The sequence below is a fragment of the Mus caroli genome, unplaced genomic scaffold (genome assembly GCF_978045245.1).
Source record: "Mus caroli unplaced genomic scaffold, Mus_caroli_1 scaffold_1, whole genome shotgun sequence".
NCBI classification, from domain to species: Eukaryota; Metazoa; Chordata; class Mammalia; order Rodentia; family Muridae; genus Mus; species Mus caroli.
Window position 1 is genome coordinate 170355729 of NW_028227256.1, and position 24328 is coordinate 170380056.

General features: G+C 49.1%; 1 protein-coding gene across 3 annotated transcripts in view; it reads left to right on the forward strand.

Moving 5' to 3' along the window:
- Positions 1 to 9981: 9981 nt before the first annotated feature.
- Positions 9982 to 24328, forward strand: part of Kcnj10 (potassium inwardly rectifying channel subfamily J member 10) — a 33236-nt gene continuing 18889 nt past the window's right edge. Inside the window, exon 1 of one of the 3 annotated variants that reach the window (XM_021173140.3) lies at positions 9982 to 10185. The gene's annotated coding sequence lies outside the window, so the exon portion shown is untranslated. Of the gene's footprint in view, positions 10186 to 11935; positions 12014 to 12451; positions 12661 to 24328 lie in introns of those variants that run through there. The other 2 variants (XM_085843037.1, XM_029483325.2) reach the window with 2 other exon arrangements.

The following is a 24328-nucleotide window of genomic DNA, read 5'->3' on the forward strand; positions in this document are numbered from 1 at the left end:
GATTGGCTTCTTTCACTTGTGCATTTAAGGTTGCTTCATGTCTTTTTTAGCTCCACAGCTCATCTCATTTTGGTACTGAATGACGGTCCACAGCCAGGAAGTACCACAATTCATTTGTCCATTGAGCCACTGAAAGTCATTTCGTTTCCAGTTTTTGCCAATTCCAAATAAAGTTGCTACAAACATCTGTGTGCAGGGATTTTATTTGGACAAGTTTTCAGCTTTGGGGGATGCGGTAAATACTAAGGAGTATGGTTGCAATATCATATGGGAAGGGTATGTTTAGTTTTTCAGGTGACTGCCAAGCTGTCTTCCAGAACGACTGTACCATTTTGCAGTCTCACTGGCAACACATTTGAGTTCCTGTTGCTTGGCATCCTTGCCAGCATTTGGTACTGTCAGCTCCAAGAGCTTTGCATTGCCGCAGGAATGTGGTATCTGTAGCATTCAGTATAATAGGTTACTGTGAAGCCATTGCCATTGCTATGTTATGTATGGGAGTGTGAATGTATGTAGTGCTGCTACGTAAAAAGAGGAACAAAAGCCAGAGTTTCAAGACCAGCCTGGGCTGAGGGACACATCAAGTCCAAAGCCAGATGCGGTCACATGAGAAAGTTGTCTTGGAAAGGAACGAGAGAAGGGAAAGAGGGAGAGAGGGGGGAGGAAGGGAGGAAGGAAAGAAGGAAGGAAGAAGAAAGGAAATCAAGACATAAAACATCTGTACAAGGGGGCTGGAGAGATGGCTCAGCAGTTAAGAGCACTGGCTGTTCTTCCAGAGGTCCTGAGTTCAAATCCCAGCAACCACATGGTGGCTCACAACCATCTGTAGTGGGATCTGATGCCCTCTCCTGGTGTGTCTGAAGAGAGCTACCATGAACTCATATACATAAATTAAATTACTAAAGCTATAAAAAAATAAATTCAAGCTGGTGTTATTACTATTGCCAATATTGTTATGCACAAGATATTTTATATCCAATCCCCTAAGCCTTAACACTGCAAGGATACATAACTAGAAAGAACGGGAAGAAACAACAGCACAATAGAAGACTAGAAGTTTCTGAAATGTGCTCACGAGCTATGACAGGTGTGTGGGGTAATACAAGCTTCAGAGGCGATGACTTGAGTTCAAATCCTACTCTATCTGATAGCATAAGCATGGCTTTGAGCAAATAGCTTCATATAGTCTCCTTTTCTTTCTTTTCTCCCCCCTCCCCCTCCACTCTTTCCTTCCCTCCTCCCCCTGCACTCTTTCCTTCCTTCCTTTCATTCTTTTCTTTCCTTCAATCTTTCTTCCCTTTTCTTTCTTTCATCTTTCTTTCTTTCAATCTTTCTTTCTCTCTCTCGTTTCTTTTCTTTCTTTCCTTCAATCTTTCTTTCCTTCAATCTCTCCTCTCTCTCCTCTCTCTCTCTCTCTCTCTCTCTCTCTCTCTCTCTCTCTCTCTCTCTCTCTCTCTCTCTCTCCAGAGTCTTGTTATGACTCCCTAATGGGCCAGGAGTTCAGTACATAGTCCAGGCCAGCCTTGGACCTGCAGTGGATCCTTCTGCCTCTGCCTCCCTGGTTCTGTGTTTACAGACATGAGCCACTATGTTTGGAAAATGTTAGTTTTTTAAATCTAAGAGATGAGACTAGCCATGTTATATTGCTAGCTTTTCATTGCTGTAACAGAACACCCAAGTCACACTTAAAAGAGGAGGAATCCAGTCCAGGGTTGTTTGTCTCCATTCTTCTTGGGAATATGAGATCCGGCATTGTGGTAGATAGCAGGGGAAACCAGATTTCATGGAGAGTGGAGAGGTGAGGAGTAGGGAGAGAGAAGAGAAGAAGGGAAGTGCAAGGGAGAGGAAGAAAAGAGAATGACAAGGAGAGAAGAGGAGGTGACTTCCTTCTAGAGCAGTGGTTCTCAACCTGTGGGTCGTGACTCCTTTGGCAAGCCTCTAAGCTCCAAAAATACTTGCATTATGATTCATAACAGTAGTAAAATTACAGTTATGAAGCAGCAACAAAAATAATTTTATGATGGGGGGGGGGGGTCACCACAACATAAGGAACTGTGTTGAATGAAGGGTCACAGCATTGGGAAGGTTGAGAGCACACCACTGGTGACTACTTCCTCAGACAGCTTTCACCTCCTTACAGTCCACCGCTTATCTCCTCATCAAACAAAGTCGCCCATCAACAAAGTCACCTCTCAGTAGCACCCCACGCTGGGCCTCAAATCTCTAATACCCTTGGGGGAGGGGTGTTTCATATCAAAACCACAATGAATACTATCTACTTCATGAGGATTATTTATTTAAAGCCTGACAATGTGTTTTTCTTTCTTCCTTTTCCTTCTCCTTTCCACTACCACTGCCATTGTCAATGTCACCATCACATCACCGTCACCGTCACCGTCACTGTTACCATCACCATCACCATCATCTCAGGAGACCCTGTCCAGCAGGGGCTGCCCTCTTCTGTTCTGGCATCACCCAGCACGACCTGCAGAGGGCTCTCCTTGAACACTGACTTCTCTCCAATCATCTTGGCTGTTTCTTGTTATTCCAAGTGGAAATATCAGGTTTTTGCCCGAGATTGGCATCAATAGTGCTGTTAAAGCCCCAGTCAATATCCCTGTCTCCTGGGCCTGGCCCTGTCACCTGAGCCTGGGGACTGCTAGCTTGCTTTTCTCTGCCCTGCCAAGTGACTGCTCACATTGGTGCCACTGTGCCAGGTGCTCAGAGAGAAGAAACCAAACTCCTGGACAAGAACATGTTTGCACAGAACTGGCCCCTTTTTCTGGAGGGAGAGTCACAGAGCTGACAGTGGCCCCTGGGTGTTGTCAGCCACCCCTCTGACTCCATCCTGGCTGCCCTGAACCTAACCTAGCTAACAGAGGACAACTCTTTCACCCAGTTTCCAGATCCTCCAGGTCCTGGGCTTTATTTACTAAGCTTAATCTCAGCTCCTTGTTTGTCTGGCTTGAACTGAGGCAACAGAAAAGAAAATTTCACAAACCATCAGTGCACAGAAAAATATTTCATCAAGAGAATAAAAGCAGCCCTCCAAGAAATCAACCCCAATGTGTCAGTGGAGTTGTAATAAACACAGATTGGAAATAGAGGACAGTGAGGCCATACTGCTGGTCCTATAAAGAGCCTAGGTGCGGAGCTGGGGAGACAGCCTAGTGGGCAAAGGACTTGCTGCACAAATCTGGGGACCTGAGTTTTGATCCCCGGCATCCACAGAAAAGCTGGGTGTGAGAGTGTATGTCTATGATCTCCTCATTGGTCTCTGGTCTCCACATATGGATACACAGTGAAAGCAAACACAGACATAGACACACACACACACACACACACACACACACACACACACACACACACTTTGGTGCAAACTAGAAAAAAACCCAGCTCTTTTCAAACATCTCAGTTCTTATAGCCAGTTCTTATAGGTTTGCATCTTGTTGGTGCTGGTTTGAGGGGAGGGGAGGGACATTCCTTTTCTCCCCCCCCCCCAACAGTTCTGAGTTTGGGTGCAGGATGAGTGCACTGTAGCCTTGTGTTCACCCCTAGCAGCAGTTGCCTTTGTTGCCAGCTATGGGGTCAGCCAACCTGGGAGAGCTTCCTTGAACAAGATCATGAGACCTCTTGAGCAAAAGCGTGGAAATGGAGGAGGAAGTCTGGAGGGGAAGGCAGGGGACGGTTGAGGATGTGAGCTTAGGGGAGTAGGAAGGTCAAGTTAGTCCAAATAACAATTGATATGAATTCATGGGGTCTGTGGGTGGTGGCTCACGCTTTTCACCCCAACACTTGAGAAGCACTGGCAAGTACATCTCTGTGAGTCTGAGGCCACCCTGGTGTGTGTGGTAAGTTCCAGTTCACCCAGAGGGACGCAGTGAGACCTCATCTCTAAATAAAAGTAGGGAAATTCCATGTGGAATCAGCCCTAGAAGAATTACGCACCGGTCTATCTTGTCTACTGGTCTACGGGGCTGGGTAGAGTTAGACCAGGACTTAACCATGAGCATTCAGAAGTGATCTAAAGTTGTCATTAGTTTATAGATGAGAAGAGCATCCCAAGAGAGGTCAGGGTTAAGACAGCTCCCCCAGTTCCAGGCATCTGGGCGTTTCTGTTCTTCCCTCTCCACGGTGTATTTGAATGTTAACAGAATTGCCACTAAAAGGACCAATTAGAAAGATACTAGATAAACCTTATAGGTAAAGAGCATCTTCCTTCCCCTCCCCTCCCCTCCCCACTCCTCCCCTTCCCTCCCTCCCTCTCTCTGCCTTCTGTAATCCTTCTGTAATGTAATTAGCCATTTATAACTTAAGTCTTATACACACACACAGGCTTATATAAATCATGTGTATTAAAAGGTAATGACTCACCCGAGTACTGATAGGCTCTCCTCTGCGGCTGGTCATCCTGCTGAGCATATCTGCTTTTAGTGGACCATGTTAATACTGTGGGACCTAAGCAGAAATGTGTCCCTCAGAGTCCCTGGGACTCATGTTCATGTCTCTTTCTTCCTGGCCAGCTCTGATGACTCCCCGAAAACTCCCTCTCCGAGCCCCCCCCTGCCCCCACCCCCACCAACCCGCCCCGTTCTGAGGATCTGCCTTGCCTCTCTCAGTTGCTTCCCTTCATCCGAACTCACCTACTTCTCCCAGCGAAAGCTCTCTCGGCCTACGCCCAGCTGTGGATTTTCCCTCTACAAAGGGTCTTCTCCTCATGTTCCTCTTTTGTTCTGAGGGGGAACTGACCCCGTTTTGAATGAGGAAGTGGAAGGAAAGAGATCTGTGGTGAGAGGATCAAGTCCGAAAGGAGCGATGAATCAAAAAGGAAAAGGATTGCTCTGTCCTCCTGTAAGGTCGACGGATGCTGCACAGCCCACCTCAGCAGATTTATTCATACTGACATTTGGCCACCAGAGCCTCTTGGTTCTCTTGGGAAAATGAGCGTCTCTTTAAGTCATGCAAGGGCGCTGTACTATTACCCTTTGACAAACTCTGGGGTCAAACAGGTGGATTCAAATGCCAGATTTAACACTTCCTGGGCATGTCACTGTGTATAGGTCAGCCACCTAAGGTCCCTGACTCTGGGATTTCCCATCTTATGATCTATTGTACACAGTTAGGTGTGGCGGTGCACACCTATAATCCCTGCATTTAGGAAACCGGGGCAGGAGCATCAGACAAGAAAAGTCAAATTTATCATGCCTAGTAAACACTCAGAAACACGAGCATGCTAAGCATCCATCAGCAATGGCAATGCTCTGCTTGTAGTATGTTTCAGGAATTCTTTTTGGAAAACAAAAAGTTAAATATTAAAAGCAAACACAATGTATACGGAGAGTATAGCTGCTAATAAAGCGTGCTTATTTAAGAATGGAATCCTGATGTAAGTCACTCTTGAGTGAGAACATCACAGGGCCACAGAAGTCACCACAGTCCTGCTCTCCTGTGGCTCTACAATACCTAACTCTTTCCAATTGCCCAGTTCCATCTCCTGCCATGTCACCCTCACACTGAGCTTCACCAGATGGCTTCTCATTTCTATTTGGAAGGAGTTTATCCAGAGACCTTGTATTTTATTTATTTATTTATTTGGTTGGTTGGTTTTTTCAAGACAGGATTTCTCTGTGTAGCCCTGGCTGTCCTGGAACTCACTCTGTAGACCAGGCTGGCCTTGAACTCAGAAATCCACCTGCCTCTGCCTCCCAAGTGCTGGGATTAAAAGTGAGTACCATCACACCCCACTTTGTTCAAAGTTTTGATTCTAGGTTTTTTTTTTAATATTTAATACAGTACATCTTTAAAGAAAACAGTTTGTCTCCCTTTGATACTGGAAAGAAGGGTGAGGGATGGGTCAGGTCCTGGGCTGGGGGTAATTTTATGATGCTGGCCATAGAAATGAAAATGGGTGTCCTAGAGAGATATAACCAAGGGAGAGTTAACCGAACTTGGTGGCTGAATTGTCGTGACACAGAATGGGACATAGGCAAGCTTAAAGAGCAAGATGTAATGTCGGTGTTTCAATCTGCTTCACAGGAGTTACACAAAAATCAGGGGGCTGTGAGCATTCCCAACCTTGGTGAGGGGGGAAAGAGGATGGGTTCTGTCTGGGGCCTGTCATGTGAGGGCGTTAATCCCTTGCAGGTACTGGAGCCTAAGTAGAGCTCCAGAGAGATACAGGAGTCAAGAAGAAGAGGTTTGCACAACACTCAGTGACTTTGGTCACTGCGTGACCAAAGGACAAGGAGCAAGATACAGAAAGAGAACACAAGACTTAACAACCTTGGGTGTTAGAGGAGGAAGCAGCTATAGAGTTGGATGTGAGGAAGACAGGGCAGAATGCCCGGGTTATAATGTGCCTTCTGTTCTGTGCTAAAGAATATGGATGAATTCTTCTCTAAAAGTTACATTTCTCTGTGTGTCTCAGTCTGTCTGTCTGTCTGTCTGTCTGTCTGTCTGTCTGTCTGTCTCTCTCTCTCTCTCTCTCTCTCTGTGTGTGTGTTTGTGGGTGTACCACAACACACATGTAGAGGTCAGAGGATAACTCTTGGTAGTTGAATCTCTCCTACCACATCAGTACTGGAGATTGACCCCAGGTCATCAAGTTTGGCAGCAAGTTGCCTTTACCCCTCTGAGCCATCTTGCTGGCCTTAATTGTTTTTACATAAAGGAGTTCATGACCTGAAGCACTATAGAAAGACTGGAGGGGATAAGGCACTAGATGGCTGCTCCAGGATCCCTGCTGAGAGGTGCGTCTGCTGTAGACTGCAGCAGCAAGAAAGGGAGGGGGGGCAGGAGGGCGTGCTCAGTGGGAGATGCTTTGGTTAGAGGATGGAGTTGCTGCTGTAAGGAAGACTAAGGAGGCTGAGATGACTGCTGTGTTTCTAGTTGGATGATGGTGACACAGTCCCATGAAGAGCACTCCTGTGGGTAAGATGTTCTACGCTGGACTAAGTTTGAGATTTCTGTCCAGGTGGATTAGAGTCACTGACATGTAGGTGGCGATGGATGCCAAATGCTTGGGTAACAGTTCTGGAAAAAATAATAAATTCTTGTGTCCTGTAATGATTTCCTAAACCCTGACTTGGGTTCTCTCCTCTGTGTTCCTTCTTCATTTTATATTGTGGTCTGAGCTCAGCCCCATAATCTTCCCCATCTCTGAATGTCAAGACTGTGAGCCCTGGTAAGTTATTCACACTGGCTTTGAACTCATTCTGTAGCTCAGGCTTTGAGCTTGCAACCCTCCTGCTTCCCCTCCCCAAGCAGCTGAGATTGCAGGCTTAAACTGAGATGGCCAGGTCTTCAGGCCATCTTACTGTAGCCGTTCCTCTCTAGGAGCAGAAGATGACAGAAATTTGAAAAGACAAAACAGGCAGGAAAATAGTTCCTGGTCCATTGCTTTGGTTATGATTGTTTTTTTTTTTCCTCTCTAAGCAAAGTTTTTAAAGGGTAACCGTTAACATTTTCTCACTTTGTAGTGTAGCACCTTGTAATCTGGTCTTCCCTTGGGTCACTATTTTGAAATTGGGCAGGGGTGATGCACGCCTTTAGTCTCAGCATTCATGAGGCAGAGGCAGGCAGATCTCTCTGAGTTCGAGGTCAGTGCAGTTTACAGAGTAAGTTTCAGGACAGCCAGGGCTGCAGAGAAAGAAAAAAGAAAGAAGAAGAAAAAGAAAAAGAAAAAGAAAAAGAAAAAGAAAAAGAAAAAGAAAAAGAAAAAGAAAAAGAAAAAGAAAAAGAAACTGCTCTCAGATGCCACCAATGACTTTTTCATTATCAAACCCAATTCTTCCCTTTCTGCATCAACTGACATTGTCCTAAGTTCCTCTCTTTGTCCATCCTTCCTTCCTTGGTTCATTGACAGCCTGCTCTCTTATCCCACTTTCTTTTGCCTATCCACTATGACTTCATAGGGGTTCTTCTTGTAGTCCTTGAAGCGCAGGTCTTCCTCGCTCTGGGTCAGTCTTATCTTTCCAGCATGCATGCATGGTCCTCATTGAGAACGACCTGGTTGTCATGGCTTCAAAGCTGCTTTGGCAGCAACAGTTTTCTTCCCTCTGACCTCTGCCCACCCCTCTTGGCTCCTGATTCACCATTGTTGCCTCTGCTACCTGTTTCCTCAACAGGCTGGGTGCTCCCGGAGGTTCAGTGATCTCTTAGTTCTCCTGGTGTGCTGTAGGGTCCGGAACCAGTGTGGTCTCCAAAGACTTTCTCTTTGCTCACCATGCCAAGTTGGTCCTTTGGAGTTTTTTTTTTTCTTTTGGTTTTTTGGTACCCTGGTTCAGGTCTCTTCATGCCCACACTATTGCTATTGCTCCCAATATAATCTAATTGCTTCCCGTTTCCTCTCAGACTCAAACCATCTTGCTCACTTCAATATTAATCCCCTCCAGCTTCTGTATGTTTTTTTTTTTTTTTTAATCTTCACTGCCCAAAAACTCACAGTCGCTTTCCATTACCGATAGTCATTTCGGGCTATTCTCCATGTGCCAACCAACCAATCATATATTTAGTCTGGGTCTTCCATCCTTCTTGAACAAGCCTGGATTCTAAGAACTAACCTTTGGCCAGCCCTCTCCTTGGTCAAGTAGTTCCTTGCCTACTTCTCTGTTTTTCCCTTTCTCCCTCTCTCCTTCTTTCCTTCCTTCCTTCCTTCCTCCCTCCCTCCCTTCCTTCCTTCCTTCCTTCCTTCCTTCCTTCCTTCCTTCCTTCCTTCCTTCCTTCCTTCCTTTCCTTCCTCCCTTCTTCTCTCCCTCCCTCTCTTTCTCCCTCCCTCCTTCCCTCCCTCCCATTCCTCTTTCTGTGCTGGTGATGAATGGAACCCAAGAGCATTCTACCTCTCAGCTACAACACCCTCAGCCCCAAAGAGGGCTTTTCAAAAGGCACATGTATTCTTCATCTTATGCATTTTGAGAGTTTTAAGCTAAACTAAAATATATATAGTTTCCCTGCTTTCAATCCTGAATTTATATTAACACAGTAAGTAATGCAGTCTATTGACATGTAGTTCAATGTCTGCTATGAATAAAAGTGGGACGTCTTTATTTTCTTCTTTAGTGTATGCCATGCATCAGATAGTGGGTACAAATCACTCAAAACAGATTCAGATAATGAGGGTACATAGTGGATGGGAAGAGTTTGACTCTATTTCCTAAGCTGATGTGTCTGTGTTCCCTCAGGACTTCACAATGGCAATTCCTCTGCCATCCGTATTCTTCCCGCCATCTCCTTGGACCTAGACCTCCTGCATTCCTAGAACCTACGTAGACGTTATCTCTTTCCTCGAACATATGTGGGAACCCCCTAAATAGTGACCCTTCCTTCTTCTTCCACAGCTTGGATGTCTCCCACACTTTGCACCGTACTGCGGCTTATTTTTCCTTGCAGGAGAAGTTGCTGCAGGTGGAGATGATGTTTGGTCCTCTTTTGCACCCCGCGCCGCACTCTCTACACAGGGAACAGCGAATAACTTGGAAATTGTACGGGATGCCAGAGCCCTGTAGCCCCAGGAACCCAGGCCAAGTCTGCCACAGTCTCGGTCCCAGTCGCAGCCCGTCCTGAATTCATTTCCACCTCATTAACTGGGGCCCAGTCCCGCCCCCGCGGCCCTCGTCCTGGTTCCTCCATTCTGACACGGCCGCCTCACTTTTCTCCTTTCTCTTTCCCCCTGTCATCTTGCCAGCTCGGCTTCTATCGCTACGCGTATCGTCTCTTCATCTCTCTTTCTCCGGGACTCTGTCTGGCTTCTCTGTTCTTCGCGTGTTTCTGCACTCTAGTCCGTCTGGGTTTGCGCTTCCTATCCACTAAACCCCGCCTTTTGCCTTGCCCAAATCTCTCCAATCCCCAGGCGCTGATCTGGCGCTCCGATCTGCCATTGGCCGGCTCCAAGCTCCCCCCCCCTCTGCCTCCGCCCTCCCGACCCCCGCCGGGCCCCTCCATTCACACAAAGTTTGGCTTCGGCACTGCAGAGGGAGGGGGCGGCCCGGCCCGGCCCAACTCTGCCCCCGGCCGGCCCGACCCCGGCCCCGGCCCCCGGACAAACCCTTATCTGATTCCAGCTCCGGGTTTAAGAGTCTTGGCCCTGCCTGTCGCACAGCTCCGCTCGCCGCTCCTGCCCGCCCCGTCTGTTCATCTGTCCCGCTGCCCCGCGATTTATCTGAGCAGCCACTCCACCTTCGAGCCAAGGTAAGACTCTGACCCTGATAAGGAGTGCTGGGTCCTATCCACTTATTCATCGGGTCCCCCTAACCCTTTGGTCCCTACAGAAGCTGGTTGGACCCTAGCAGTACAATCCGGGTCTCCCTCCTTCAGTCTTGGCAGTTCCAAGTGGACTTTCCTGGGAAGGGCCCCTCATCAAGAGTACTTTACTCAGGCTAGTCACCTCAGGTCTTCCATCTAAGAAAGGGGCTACCATGATATCCCCTCCTCATGACACTTGGCAGACCTGCAGTTGCATGGGGTTCATCCGGTTACTAGAGTAATTAATTACCACACATAAGCCTGCGCCCACCCACCCACACAGGAATAGAGACACTGCCCCTTGCTCCCAGTAGAGATAGGTTACTCCTGATTCCAGCCCTTCCCCCTTGCAGTGACATTCACACAGTGACACTCATTGACGGTCTTCTGAGCACCAGTTTGTTTACACATGGGGAGAAAGACAAGCACTAGACTAGAAGACACAGTCACCCTGATGTGCCTGGGACCCTCTTCATTTCCTTCTGGGTTCCCACTTTGAGACACCCCTCCCTACCGACATCCCTCAATCCTTGAAATTGCCTCCCAAGGACAATCTCAGAAGGAGAAGATGTTTCTTCTGGAGCAGGGTAGATTAGTGCCTATGAATTCATCCTTTAGGGATCCCCTCTCCCACTCTCTGTCTTGCCCCATCAGGGACTGACCAAGGGCAGTCATGTTAGGATGGAACTGATTCTAGGGAGGAGACCCGAGGCCCAGAATGGCCAGAAGGACAAACCTGGGAAAGAAAAAATGTAGGGGTAGGACTTCTGGTATCTCGGGATTTCATTTCAGTAACTGAAGTGCCCTGGGCAGACTGAGGCTGACGGAGAAAGGTGAGGGTGCACAGAATACAGATTTGGATCCAAGAGAAGGCAAAGCTTAAAGCCTGCTTAGGTTGCGTATCGATACAAATTCTGATGAGAGGTTTCTGGCCAGAGATCCCTTGCTGTGGTGTTTGAAATGTTTTTCTCCCTATGGGACAGGCGGCTTTAGGTAGTCCAAGAGGACAGGAGATGGTAAAAGACGCCTTGGGAGCCTCCTGTTTGGGGTTACATGGAAGGCACAGAGTGGGCATAGAGAGACTGGCGCCATGAGCCGGCAGTTACCATGAGCTCAGTTGAGTTTCATAGTGAACACTTTTCCCTGATCTCCAAGGAGTTTTGAATATGTTCCTGGAATGATGGAGATTCTAGCCTCTGCCAAAGCGCAGGGTTTGTCAGGTCCCCGGGGGGTAGACTGAGTATGGGGACCAAGTCTAGAAGGAACCAGGTGTCCTGGCTCCTAGCTGGTTCTTCAGGAAGGAGGAAAAGGGGAAGAGGGGGCAGGGAAGGCACTGCGCCAGGGAGAGGGTCCAGGGCTGGACTGCAGAGGCAGTAGGCTTGACCCAGGCGGTGCCAATCCCTTCACCACCCTCCCGGTCTTTAGTGGTGGTGGCAAGGGAGGAAAGAAAGGAGGGGGAGTTAGGGGGTGATCTGGGCCAGTCCAGCCTCCCAAAGCCCTTGCCAACCTGGGTCCTGAAAGGACCTGCTGTTTTCTGAGCCATCCCCCCAGCCCCCAGCCAGAGCCCAGTGCAGCCAAGTTGTCTCAGTGGATATCAGATGGCAATGACTCCACTGGCCGGGGGTGACGGGGTGGGGGGAGGATGGTCCCATTCCTTGTGTAGCTCTAAATCAGGATCCAACTGCTTTCCCTTGTCTTGGGGGCATGGATAGCATCTCTCCAACATGTGCCCATATACCTTGGTGGAGGGAGCATATATTTATGTGGGAGCTACGTGAGTGACATTTCCCAAATTCCCTCTACGGCCCCCTGTACTTTATCTGCATGCGCTCATTTGTACTCCAGCGTTGCTGTCTTGGGCCGGAAGGAAAGTGACTGGCAGAAGACCCAGGGACCTTCCTCTCCCAGGGAGAGGACCAGGGAGGCTGGGACCTGTATGACGTCCTTCTCCTTTGTGCTGGGACTGGTGGGATAAAAGTTTCAAAGGTTTTGGTAGGTGGGTTGTGTAGCAAGGTCCATTTCCATGAAGGAGAGATTTTTGGGCATCCTAGGCTGGGTTTGTGTAGACAAGATGCAAAGATGGGTTGAGGGTCGAAGCACTGATGAAGAGGGAAAGTGATATGAGTCCCTAAATTTTCCTGCAAAAATATTTTTTAGGGATGAGAGGAAAACAAAACAAAACAAAAAAAAATCCAAACAAAAACAAAAACCTTCATTCTTCCTCCCTTCTCTGGCCTAGATTCTTCCCTTGCCTGACTGGTGCTACTGACCGGGCTGGGGCCAAGCTGTCCAGGACGGTAGTGAGGCCCTGGAAGGGGCAAAGAGAAAGACTAGCATGAGGCACCCCATTGGGATGAAGCTGCAGGAAGACTGGCCAGAAAGGGGAGTTGTGGACTCCAAATATCTTAGCACAGAATCAAGGTCAGTTGCCTAGATCCGTTCCCGAGAATGGGGAACTTTTGCATTCATCTCTCCACCTCAGTCCTAGGCCAAGGGATATTTTCTCCCTCATCGGAGACTAGTGCCCATGTTGTACCATTCTTCATAGAGAGAGTACGTCCTGGGTGGCCCCTCTCCACCCTTCCCCCATCGGAACCTTGAAAGGGCAAAGAGAAAAGGATTGTGGGAGCAACCCTCCTGTGGGTGTCTGCCAGCCTGGAGCCCAGGATTTGAGGTGGTGGGGAGGGGAGGGGCTGTCTCTGGAATGTGGGAGAGAGGTCAGAGCTAAGCTGTGTGGTCTGCAGGAGAAGCTTGGAGAAGTGGGGGCTCCAGGAGACTGGATTAATACATGGTACTTCTGCAGGTCTTCCAGGAACAAACAAAACAAGCAAGCAAACAAGCAAAAAAATCAGGGAAAGAGATTAGGCAATAGTAGGAAAGACACCCCATAAAAATGACAACCGGGAAAGAAAAGGAGACACATTATTTCTGGTGATTCTGTGTGTGTGTGTGTGTGTGTGTGTGTGTGTGTGTGTGTGTGTGCTCCAGGGTCCAGAGAGATGGCTCAGTGGTTAAGAGCAGTTGCTACTCTTATGACTCTTTATGGAGGACCTGGGTTCACTTCTTCAACCCACATGGCAGCTCACAACCATCTGTAACTCCAGTGCCAAGGGATCCGACGCCCTCTTCTGGCCGCCTGTACACATGGGTTGTGTGCTCTCAGGTATACATGGGACCCTATCCTCCATGATAAATAAAATAAAACAAATAGCCCCAAACCAAATAGCCCACCATAAAGGCTTCTGAGAGGAGCTGCTACACAGAACTCCTGTGTAATGCAGAGCTTGTCTGTGATGACACGAGGCTTCTCACGGATGGCGGTGGAACCCTTGTCACCCTGGTCTCACTCTGAGAGATGATACACACAGCGGTTCAGAGCACAGCCTTGGAGCCCTGTTTGGTGGGTTTAAGTCTGGTTTGACTAGTTAATAACCACACAGTTTCCCTCACGCTTTCGTCGGGGCTAACAACATTTGTGAGGATTAAAAGAGTCAATATTTGTAAAGGACTTAGGAGGTGGGTGGTGCGTATAAAGGTGTGGAGTTGGCTGGTGGCATTCTCTAGACCTTCCAAGTCTTTCCACTCTGTCATCTTTACTGGCTCCTGGGACTAGTCCCCAGTCCTCTGTGGCGGTTTTCTGAGACTTCGCCCTCGATCTGGGAAGGCAGAAGAATGATTGAGAAGTTAAACACGGGGTCCCATTTCATGCCAACAAACCAGCTGTTACCAGAAGCTGTGCCTTCATGCCACAGCTCTTTCTTCCCATGAAATTTGTGCCAAGTTTCCTGGCTTCAGATTGAATAACTGATCTGTTGAACACCACCCCCTCCCCTAGATAATCTCCCATTCTTTACAACCTCTGCTTCTTGGCCAATGATAACAATTTCTATCCCTCCATCTGGGGGTATCTATCATCCCGTGTTTCTGTTCCCCAACATGGCTCTGTCTCCCCTTCTCTTTTGTATGGTGTATGTATGTGTTCATGTGTGGACATGTGTGCATGTACATATGTATGAATGGAGAGGGCAGAGGTTGATGTTGGGTGTCTACCCCAATCTTTGTCTACCTTGTATTTTAAGACAGGATCTCTCATTGAATCTGGAGTTCACCAATTTAGCCAGACCGACTAGCCAGCAAGCCCCAGGAATCTTTCTGTTCTCCCCAGTACTGGGGTTGTAGGCTCACTGTGCCTGGCATTTTACGTGGGTGCTGAGTATCCATTCATGTTTGTGTAGCAAGTACTTCACTTAATGAGCCTTCTCAGCAGCACTGTTCGTGTGTGTGCTCGCACGCGTGTGTGTATGTGTATATATGTGTGTATGTGTGTGTGTGCGAGTATATGTGTGTGGGTGTGGGTGTGGTGGGGAGAGGTCTTATGAAGCTTGCTGTGTGTGCAAGGATGACTTTGAACTTCCAAACCTCTCATCTCTACCTCTCGGGTGCTGCAATTGTAGTCACGGAGGTGTTGCCATATCTCCCTCAGGGCCTGGTTTTATGTGGTGCTGAGGGTGCTTGGCAAACACACACTACAGCTGAGCTTCACCCCTAGCCTGCCCACCTGTCTCTTGGTCTCTTCAAGTAACATCCCTTCCTTTTCAGCTGGCTCCTATGCCCTTCTCTGATCAATCTGTCCATCTCCTCAGTAGTTGCTAATGATGGCCTCCATGAAGGTCTCCCGACTCTAGCCTCTCTCCTTGATCCCTTCCCTTCACTGCTCCATGTTTGGCCCAGTCACCGTGGAGCAGTGGTTTTTATCTTGCCCCTTCCATGCCTGTTAGCATCAGATGGAGGTTTCCAGTGCCTTTTCCACCTCCACTCCTGAACTCCATCTCTTCCTGGGTCTGATCCTGAGGACACATGCAAGGGCAGTTTGACCCTGAGTTCTCTCTTCTACCAACTCTTGACCATTGCAAGCCTTTTCAAGGTCCAGTTGCCTGAAAGCTACCACACTCTTGTTTCTCTTTCTGTTTCTCTTTCTCTTTCTCTTTCTGTGTCTTGTTTTATCTTTCCAACTTTGACTTTCCCAGGACATCTCACACATGGCAAATGTCAGAGGTGTCACCAATCCTGTCCTTCTTACCTGCTTATGAGTTCCTCTAGGACACGCTTGTGTTCCTGTCATACTGAACACCTTCTGCAGCAAAGCACCTTTGGTTTTTGGAAACCCAGCAGAGGGCTCCAGGAATGTAAAGAGGCACTGTCTTCTTTACCTCTAGGCAGGCTCTGTGCTTGCTCATTTAGGAAGAGTATTCTGATTTTAGAGACTTACGTGGGCATTCTTCACACACCACAGACCCCGTTACCTAACTCTCAGGAGAGCTTCAAAGTGACTCCTCATGGACCCACCATGTCGTCCGGTGGGGACAGCGCCACCCTAAGATCAAAAGCAGCAGATGTTTGGACACCATCCAGTTCCTTGTCCTCTAAGCATGGTTGGTCCCTCAGAGAGAGGTCGGACTCCAGCCTGGAGCTAGGCTTGTCAGCTGGTCAGAGTCCAGTCTGGGACTGTCCTGTTGTCCACACTTCTGAGCGGGGGTGTACAAAGTGAGAGATGTGTAGACACCACTCAAAAGGGACGTCGGTCTGGCCTCTTAGGGTCACATTCTCCCTAGAGTAGCTGTCTCAGTTCTTCTCTTCTGGGTCTTAACTCTGAGATCCAGGTATACATCTCACCCCATGCCTAAACCGTGGCTCGTCTTATGATTGAAACAGATACATGGTCAGCATATGCCAGGCGAAGTGTCTGAGGCTGTCTGGAGCGGTGGCTCTCAATTTTTTTTTTTTTTTTTTTTAAATCTCAGTATCCCTTTACCTTTAAATTTTCCTGAGGGCTCCAAAGGGCATTATTTTCAGCTTGTATCTGTTGATCTGCAGTAGGTTAGAAACGAATGTTGAGGAAACTGAAGACCATTCGCAACTAACTTTAAAAACAATGACGTAACTAACTTTAAAAGCAATGACTACCCCCCTTGCCTGTTGCTGTGAGGTTTTAGGTGAAACCAGCTACGCTTTATAAAGCTAAGGGTTAGTAGGAGTGCTGGCTGGCTTTTATTCACACAAATCTTTTTGATGTCTAGCTCAGTAAACAATCACTTGGTTCCTTCTATTTGCTTCTGCATTTACTATGTTGCAATATCGCGTGCCACGTGACCTCCCCTGGGAAGCTCAGCTGATCATCCTTGAAATAATCAAAGTGGGAAGGATAAATAATGCCACGTTAGCATGATGATAGGGATGGGTCTGACCTCAGAAGGCCTCCAAAAGCCCCTCGAGAACTGCCAGTTTGAGCGACTACGGGGGACATTTATCAAGATCTGGGTGTTGTGGCTGATGCCTCTCACCAGGGTCTTCACTAGGCTGACGGGATGGGGGCAGTGGTTAGCTTATGTGTGCTTTTGGAGGGGGCTATCTTTTTTGAGGGCAAACCTTAGCTCCTCTATCCACTAGCTATGTGACCCCAGGCAAATCCTTAACATCTCACCTTTCTATTTTCTCCTCTATAAAACGGAGCCTTTAAAATGCGTCTGCTGCCAGCCGTGGTGGTGTGTGCCTTTAATCCCAGCATTCAGGAAGCTGAGGCAGGAGGATCACAAATTCAGGACCTATCTGAGCAACACAGTGCATTCAGGGTCAGTCTGATCAGCTTGGTGAGACTCAAAATAAACAGGAGAAATAAAGACTGGGATATGGTTTAGTGGCAGAAGCCCTAGGCTCAATTCCTCCGACAGAGAATAATTAAGTAGGCATCTATTGTTTAGAGTGCCCCTGACCCAGTGCTAGAAAGGTGCTTAGGACAGTACTTAGTACTGTGAGCTGCTATATTCCAGTGTCTTGTCCCTGAGTTCACCGCCTAGTGAAACAAGAAGTGGTAAGGCCCAGACGGTCTTCCGGTGACACAGAGGACATCTCTTGGCTCAGAGAGCAAGTGACCCATACTAGGTTCCAGGGAAAGTTGGGTTGTTTGGTCTTGAGCCAGGAGTCTGATTTAGGTCTAGCCTTGTGTTCTCTCTATCACACCATGAGCTGCGGGGGTTAGTTTTCAAAGTGAGAAGGAAGGAAGCAGGTTTTACCTCCCCTTAGAAGTCCCTGAGATAGAACCTACTGGAAGAACTTTCAAGTATCAACTACAAAGAAAGCTGGGAAGACCTTTTTGTTTGTCTTGTTTTTGTTTTATGAGACAGGGTAGCCTTGGCTGTCCTGGAACTTGCTCCGTAGCTCTGTAAACCAGGCTGGCCTCTAACTCAGATCTGCCTGCCTCTGACTCTGGAGTGCTGGGATTAAAGGCTGACTGGATCCATCATTTCCCAGTGGAACGATATTAAGCTCGATTTTGTATATCTTTATAAAGGACCCTCCACTCTCTCTCTTAGGGCTTGTTGGTCCAGACCAGAGGAAATCTGATTAAAGTATACAGCAGCTTGGGGTGGCATCCTTCTCCTCTGCGTGTCGCCTGCAGTCCCTTGCAGGTTTTTAACCTCTTCCTAAAAGCTCCATCAACCCAGGCCTCAAAGCCCTTGCCCTGAACCCTGCCCCGGACCTAGCTGGCGTGTGTTGAGGTGAATTTGAATTGGAAATAGGTGTGCACAGCTTTGGGACTAGTATCTGGTTTGCTGGTCCTGTGGCTAATTCCCCTTACCTGGGCAGGTGATGTTAACTTTGTGGGTTCGGCCTGATCTCCCCGGAAGAGCACAAAAGGCAGTGGTCGTTGCTTGTTCTTGGTTACTGTACCTGCTTTCTCTATCTCTGCAGCAGCAGTAGCAGCAGTATAGAAGTCTTATAAGAGGGCAGCACTAGACTGGGGAGATTGCTCAGCGGGAAAGTGCTCGCTCTGTGTGAGGACCCCAAGTTTGGATCTCTATCACCCATGGAAAACATGGCATGATGTGGTGACAGGTAGATCCCTACAATTTGCTGGCCAACCAGCCTAGTAGAAACAGTAAGCTCCAAGCTTCAGTGAGATACTCTTTCTCCAAGCATAGAGAGCCTGGCGTCAACCGTAGGCCTCCACACACCAGCTACCTACCCATCCATGCAGAATAAAAGCGCAGCACACAGGAAACGGCAGACCAGAGGCCACCTCCTAAATCTGAACATCCTGAACTTCAGAGGTTCGAATCCCTCTACTCCTGAAGCCTGACCATTCTGGCACACAGCCTTCACCAGCTGTGGCTCTGGCCTCTGGCTTGGGTCCTTACCCTCTCATGCTAGTGTTCACAACCCTACCCACACAGTTCCCTTGACTAAGGGCAAGACGGGATGTAGGGTGGGTGGACTCAGACTGCCCACCCACAGCCCCTCTCCTGACACCTGTCCCTAAGGCCTTCCCTGTTTAGACTGTCCTCTTCGGTCAGCAGAAGGTTTGGAGACCCTGGTCAAATCTTCCCCTGGCTCTTGGTCAGTGACCCCCTGGGGAGCTGCTAGGGGCTAAAATCTCCCCAGTCTGAGCCTTGCCCCACCCTGTCTCCCACTGCCAGCAACCCTCCAGCTCCCGCCCCTGGGCTGTGGGACAGTGAGAGGGCTGAAGGGCTGGCTCTGCATACTAATGTCCTGCCCATTGTCAAAGCCCCTTTGTGTCAGAGAGCTCCATTGAGGCGGCTCCGGGGAGGGCACAATGGGGCTCTGTCCCCAAGTTCCCCCAAACAGTCACCTGCTTTCAGAGCCTCCCCCCACCACCCCTCACCCGCCCCATGTCCAGAGAGTGTGGGGGAGTGGACCCAGGGTTGGGGGGGGGGGCGAGTATGTAGGCAGTACAACACTCCCCCTTTGGACGGGCTGGTGAGATGGGCATTTGACAGGGCTGACTGTGGAGGGCAAAGCCTGTACCACAGGGGTGGGGGCGGTCTGTGGAGGGAGATGGAATGCAAGTCTGTGAGGCCCATGACAGAAGAGGGTACACACAGCCTGCCCATGCTTCCTTCTATATCCCAGCCTGAATTGGTGACTGCTCAGCCCCCTTTCTTATCCCAGCCCTTGGACACATGGCTCATATATGCAGAGACACACAGGCACGCACTCATCTATGCAGCCCCACACCCGCTCCAACCCCACAGCCAAGCAGATGTGCCCTCGTACAACATGCAGACCCAGGCTCAAGGGACCACATGTCCATATCGCAGCATATGCACCTGCATACCTCCTCTCCCCGCCTCACCCCTGTCCCTTCCACCCTCTTCCAGCAGCTGCTGGCGACTCAGTACCATCCCCCTCCCTACCCCTCGCTGCCCTCTGCTGCTCTGACACAGGTTTTAACAAGTTTGCACTTGTTGTGACCTCAAGAATGTGGCCCTGGGGCGGGGAATGTCCTGCTGCCCCAGACTGTGCCTGCTTATACGTTAACCATGGGCACAGCCTCCGCCAAACTTTGAGTACAACTTTCTTACCTCTACCCCAGCCCTGGAGTGAGGCTGGTGGATCAGGACCCTCACAAGAGCTCAAGCACACAGATATGTATATACATGGGTTGCTAACATAGCCTGATCAGGTGCAGACCCTGGAGGGGCCATCTTTTGCATTTCCCTGGGGCACTCCGGAACATCCCAATCACTCATGGGCCTGAGAGGTAGACAGGACAAGAATCATTTTCCAAGCAAGACTGAATAGAAGGTGAGATGAAGTGCTAGAGGTAGCTGGTGACCAGCCTGGGACTGTCTCTTGCCTCTAGTTTTGTCATTCATTCATTCATTCATTCATTCATTCATTCATTCATTGTACTGGCTGTTTCTGGTTCTACTCAGACAGTCCCCTGCTCCTATGGAATTTTTCCATAGCTGTCTTTCACTCATCCTTTTTCAGAAAGAAGTTGTGGGCGTGGTAACAGTTGGGAGTACAGAACAGCAGGTAAAGGGACCTTCACTCGGCTTCTGGGTACAGAAAGGGTTTCAGAAGGTCACTTTGGGCAGGGTGAACCCACCTCTTTCCACTTCCTACTCTGTCACCAGCCCTACTCCTGCTGTGACTCTGGAGAGCTGGAGAGAGCAATCCCTAAGCTTCAGAGCTGGGTTTAAAGCTGGAAGGCCACTGTTCTCTGCAAGCCTTTGTGGTGCTCAGCTCTGCCCTTTCCTATCCCTGTCTGAACAGTGTCTGTACAGCAAGTGTCTGTGCCTCCGCTAGGATTCTGATCAGGGGCATCTCTCTAGTAGCTTAGAGTGGATGCCGTAAGGAGGGGGAGAAAAGAAGGCCTTCTGGCACTAAAGACTTTAGGGCTGAGCTGACTTCTGAGGTTTGCTGGGTCCTGGGAGGGTACCACTGCAGTAGCTTCAGCAGAGAGTAAGCCAAAAGTGGTTGCTGCACACTGATCTCCGTGATGCTTTCCTTATGTAAGAAGTGCTCGAAAGAACTTCAGGCTCCTCTATTCCCCCTTCTGCCCCTGCTCTAGATGCTCCCCCCTGGCTACTGGAGTCAACCTAAATCACCTTACACACCAGTCTCTGTGCCTCATCTGTCCCTTTGCATCGTGTTCCTGGGCCTCTACTTGTCTCTTTTGTGTGAATGAAACCTGCCCACAACCCCTTCTGCTGTGCTAGAGCAGTTCTGTGTTTTTTCAGAATCTGCATGCCACCCACCCTCACCCTATCCCGTCCTTGTCAAGTGGAATATGGTTAGAGTATGGGGGGAAAGTCGGAAGTAGAGAGACTGCCTCCCGGGGTGAAGGCTGACCTCCTGGAACTTTTCTATGAGTCAGAAGTTGCTTTCCATATTTGGAACAGTAGCCTTGAGGAGGAGATGGAGCTGAGAGGACCTGTCCAGGAAGTCGCTCAATTCCCTGGGCATTAGTCGTAGGTAGAGTACTTAAGGGTCTTTGTAGCCATCAAGAAGGCAAAGAAGAAGAAATTGCTTGCCAGGCAGTGGTGGAGTGCACCTTTTATCCCAGCACTTGGGAGGCAGAGACAGATAGATCTCTGAGTCGGAGGCCAGCCTGGTCTACAGAGTGAGTTCCAGGACAAGCCAGGGCTATGTAGAGAAACCCTGTCTAAAATTAAAGAAAAAAAAATCAGAAAAAGAAGAAGGAGGAAAAGGAGAAGAAGAAGCAGCAGCAAAAACAGAAGCAGAAGAAGAAATAGAAATTGCTTAAGCCACTGGAGGTTAGCACTTGCCTTAAAACATTTCCTGGGTTTGAGGTATTAGGAAGGAAAGAAGGGAAGCCTGTGGTAGGAAGATCTCCCTGTAATCACCAACTCAACAAAGGATGGGCGGCCTAAGCAATAGTCCAAGGGACTTCAGAACCCCACAGTGGGGTTTCTAAATGTCTCAGAGGAGCTGTTTTCACAGTCTGAAGAGAGAGCAGCAGCATGCTATGCGTCCCCTCTCTTCTCTAGGAGCCTCGCTAGCTTCTGTTTCACTTCTTACAGTGTGTTTCTGGGTTGGCTACCACAGGAGGTACAGAAAGCCCTGAGCAGTGATGAATGAGAGAGTCAGAGCAAACGCATCCCAAGCTGGGTGAGGATAGGGGACACGCTCCGTGGATAACATTCCAAGTGCAAAACTACCTGTCCCTTCAGGACCCCAGGGTCAGATCTGATAGGCAGAAAGAAGGTGGGATGAAGGTGGGCCAGGGGTCCTTCTCTGATGCCAATGTAAAGCAAGATGCCCCTCTGTCAAGCGGCGTGAGCTTGGGAAAGATGCACATCTTCTCTAAGCCGAGTCTCCTTTTTTCAATACATTGAGGGGACTCAATGGGAATGGGCCTCCTGGCACCAACATCCTGTAACTCAGGACAAGATGACCAGCACAGACCGGGTTCAGCTTGCAGGGTCCCTTAGAAGCTTTCCTGAGGAGGCCAGTTAATTCTCTAGTCTAGTTTTCATGCCATTATCAAGAAGGTAATGATGCTGTTCCCAGCTTCCAGGGGAGGACTGAGCGGCACACCATATCACATGGAGCAATCAGCTAAATACCAGCATGTGGGAAAGGCTGAGAGAGGGCCGTTGGTGAGACCATGGGAAAACGGATGAAGGTGCTGCCTGCACAGGGGGCTGGAGGCCTTCTGAAAAGATTTCCAGAGAAAGAGACATCCAAGATGAATCCTGATGGAAGAGAAGAACTTAGACAGCAAAGTGGGCTTGGAAGAGGCCCCATTTTTTGCAAAGAACTGTTTGTTGGAGGATGTTCTTGAAGCAAGAGATGTTTGGTATGACTAGCAGATAAAGGATGTATGTGAGGAGTGGGACAGAGAGAGGGAGGGAGGGGGAGGGGGAAGGGGAAGGGGAGAGGGAGAGGGAGAGGGAGAGGGAGAGAGAATATTGATGCTTGGGAGGTGAGCGAAGGTCAGGCTGTAAGAGACATCATCCTATCTGTCTGCTTTAGAGACAGGTCTCCCAGCGGCTCCTCAACACTTTCCTCGAAACTTGTTTCGCTCCCTTTCTCTCTTCTTGCCCTGGTCTCACTGCCTGGAGGACATCTTGATCTAGGATAAAGCTTCAACACTTTTAGGTCAGGGCTTGGCATTCGCTTTTCCTTCTCACACCATGAAAGCATCATCTACCTCCTGTGGAAACTGGATTGCTGGCATTGAGCGTGCTGACTACAGCCTCAGTTTCTCCGTACGCCCATCCTCACTCTGAAAGCAAGGGTGATTCTGAGGAGGCGAGGCTAAGAATGACCTGCAGCATGGTCCGGAGCACTAGCTGGAGCACAGCTCTCAGCCCAGAGTAAAGGCTGGGGTGGGGGTGGGGAGTGAGTCAGCATCCCCCCTGCAAGTGCCCAGAGATTCTAAGGGGCTAAGAAGGAGGGTCTTCCAGAATAAAGCATGATACCCACTCTGCAGGGGTGGCCTAAGGGAGGCAGAAGTATGGAGAACTAATCATGTGTGCTGTGCATGGGTATGTGTGCATGAAGGGCAGATGATAATCTGTGGGAGCGGGTTCTCTCCTTCTGCTATGCAGGCCACACTCAGCACCTCCACCCCCGGATCTGTCTCATTGCCCACTTATGGGGGCTCTTTTAAGTCCATAAATACCAGGCCCTGAGGAAGCCACAAAAAAAAAGGGTGAAGAATCAGTTCAGGGACAGGAGAAATGGCTCAGCAGTTAAGATCAGTGTCTGTTTTTCCAGAGGTTCAGGATTCAATTCCCAGTTTCTCCACATGACGATCCCAACGGTCTCTATTCCAGTTCCAGGGGATTGGAGGCACACACATTCATGCATACAAAACATATATACTAAAAATAATCATTAGAAAATTAAAAAAAAATAAGAATCAATTCAGACAAGCTTCTCGTTTGGGAGAAGATAGAGGTGGCCTTTAGTGCAAGGACAGAGACAATATAGAATCCCATGAGGAGCTGTCCTGGCATGGTGCGTCCACACCAGAGAGTGGCTCTCCTGCCTCTGCTTTTGCCTCTTGGGCTCTTCATCAACCAAGTCAAGCCCTCCCTCATCACTAGACAGTATAACTAACTTCAAGATGACAGATTAGCGGATGCATAGAGAAGGGACTTTTAGCAGGGGTCCTATTCTCTCTCTCTCTCTCTCTCTCTCTCTCTCTCTCTCTCTCTCTCTCTCTCTCTCTCTCCCTCCCTCCCTCCCTCCCCCCCCCCCCCCCGCTCTCTTGCTCTCTCTCTCTGACAGAATTTTACTATGTAGTGCTGGCTGTTCTGGTACTCAACTCTGTAGACCAATCTGGCCTCGAACCCACAGAGATCCGCCTGCCTCTGCCTCCCAAGTGCTGGGATTGAGGGCCTTCACCATCTCACCCTGTTCTCTCTTTAGAGTGAGGATTGTGACTGGGATCACAGGACTCTTGAGTAAATCCTGTCAGCTCTGTTGGAGCCCGTCTAGTGCCTCAGGTGCCAGAGTATAGTCTTCTGAGGGCCTGGGCATCCTAAGCCTGGGGGAGCCTGCTGGTTCCCTGGAGCCTCTAAGGTTGGAAGTCGGTTAGGTGGTGAGGAGGGGCCAGAAAGCAGACATCCAGGAACTCTGGCCAGCATCCCTTGCTGCATGCTTGCCCTGGCTCTCGGCAGGCTGAGGGGCTTCTGGAGGAAACCCCATGTTGGGAATGAGGGGGGCTGGGATAGAGCAGTGGATTAGAAGCCCCTAATTCAGAGGCTGTAGTAAATCCTACCCTGCCAATAACAGTTACCCTAGAGAAAGC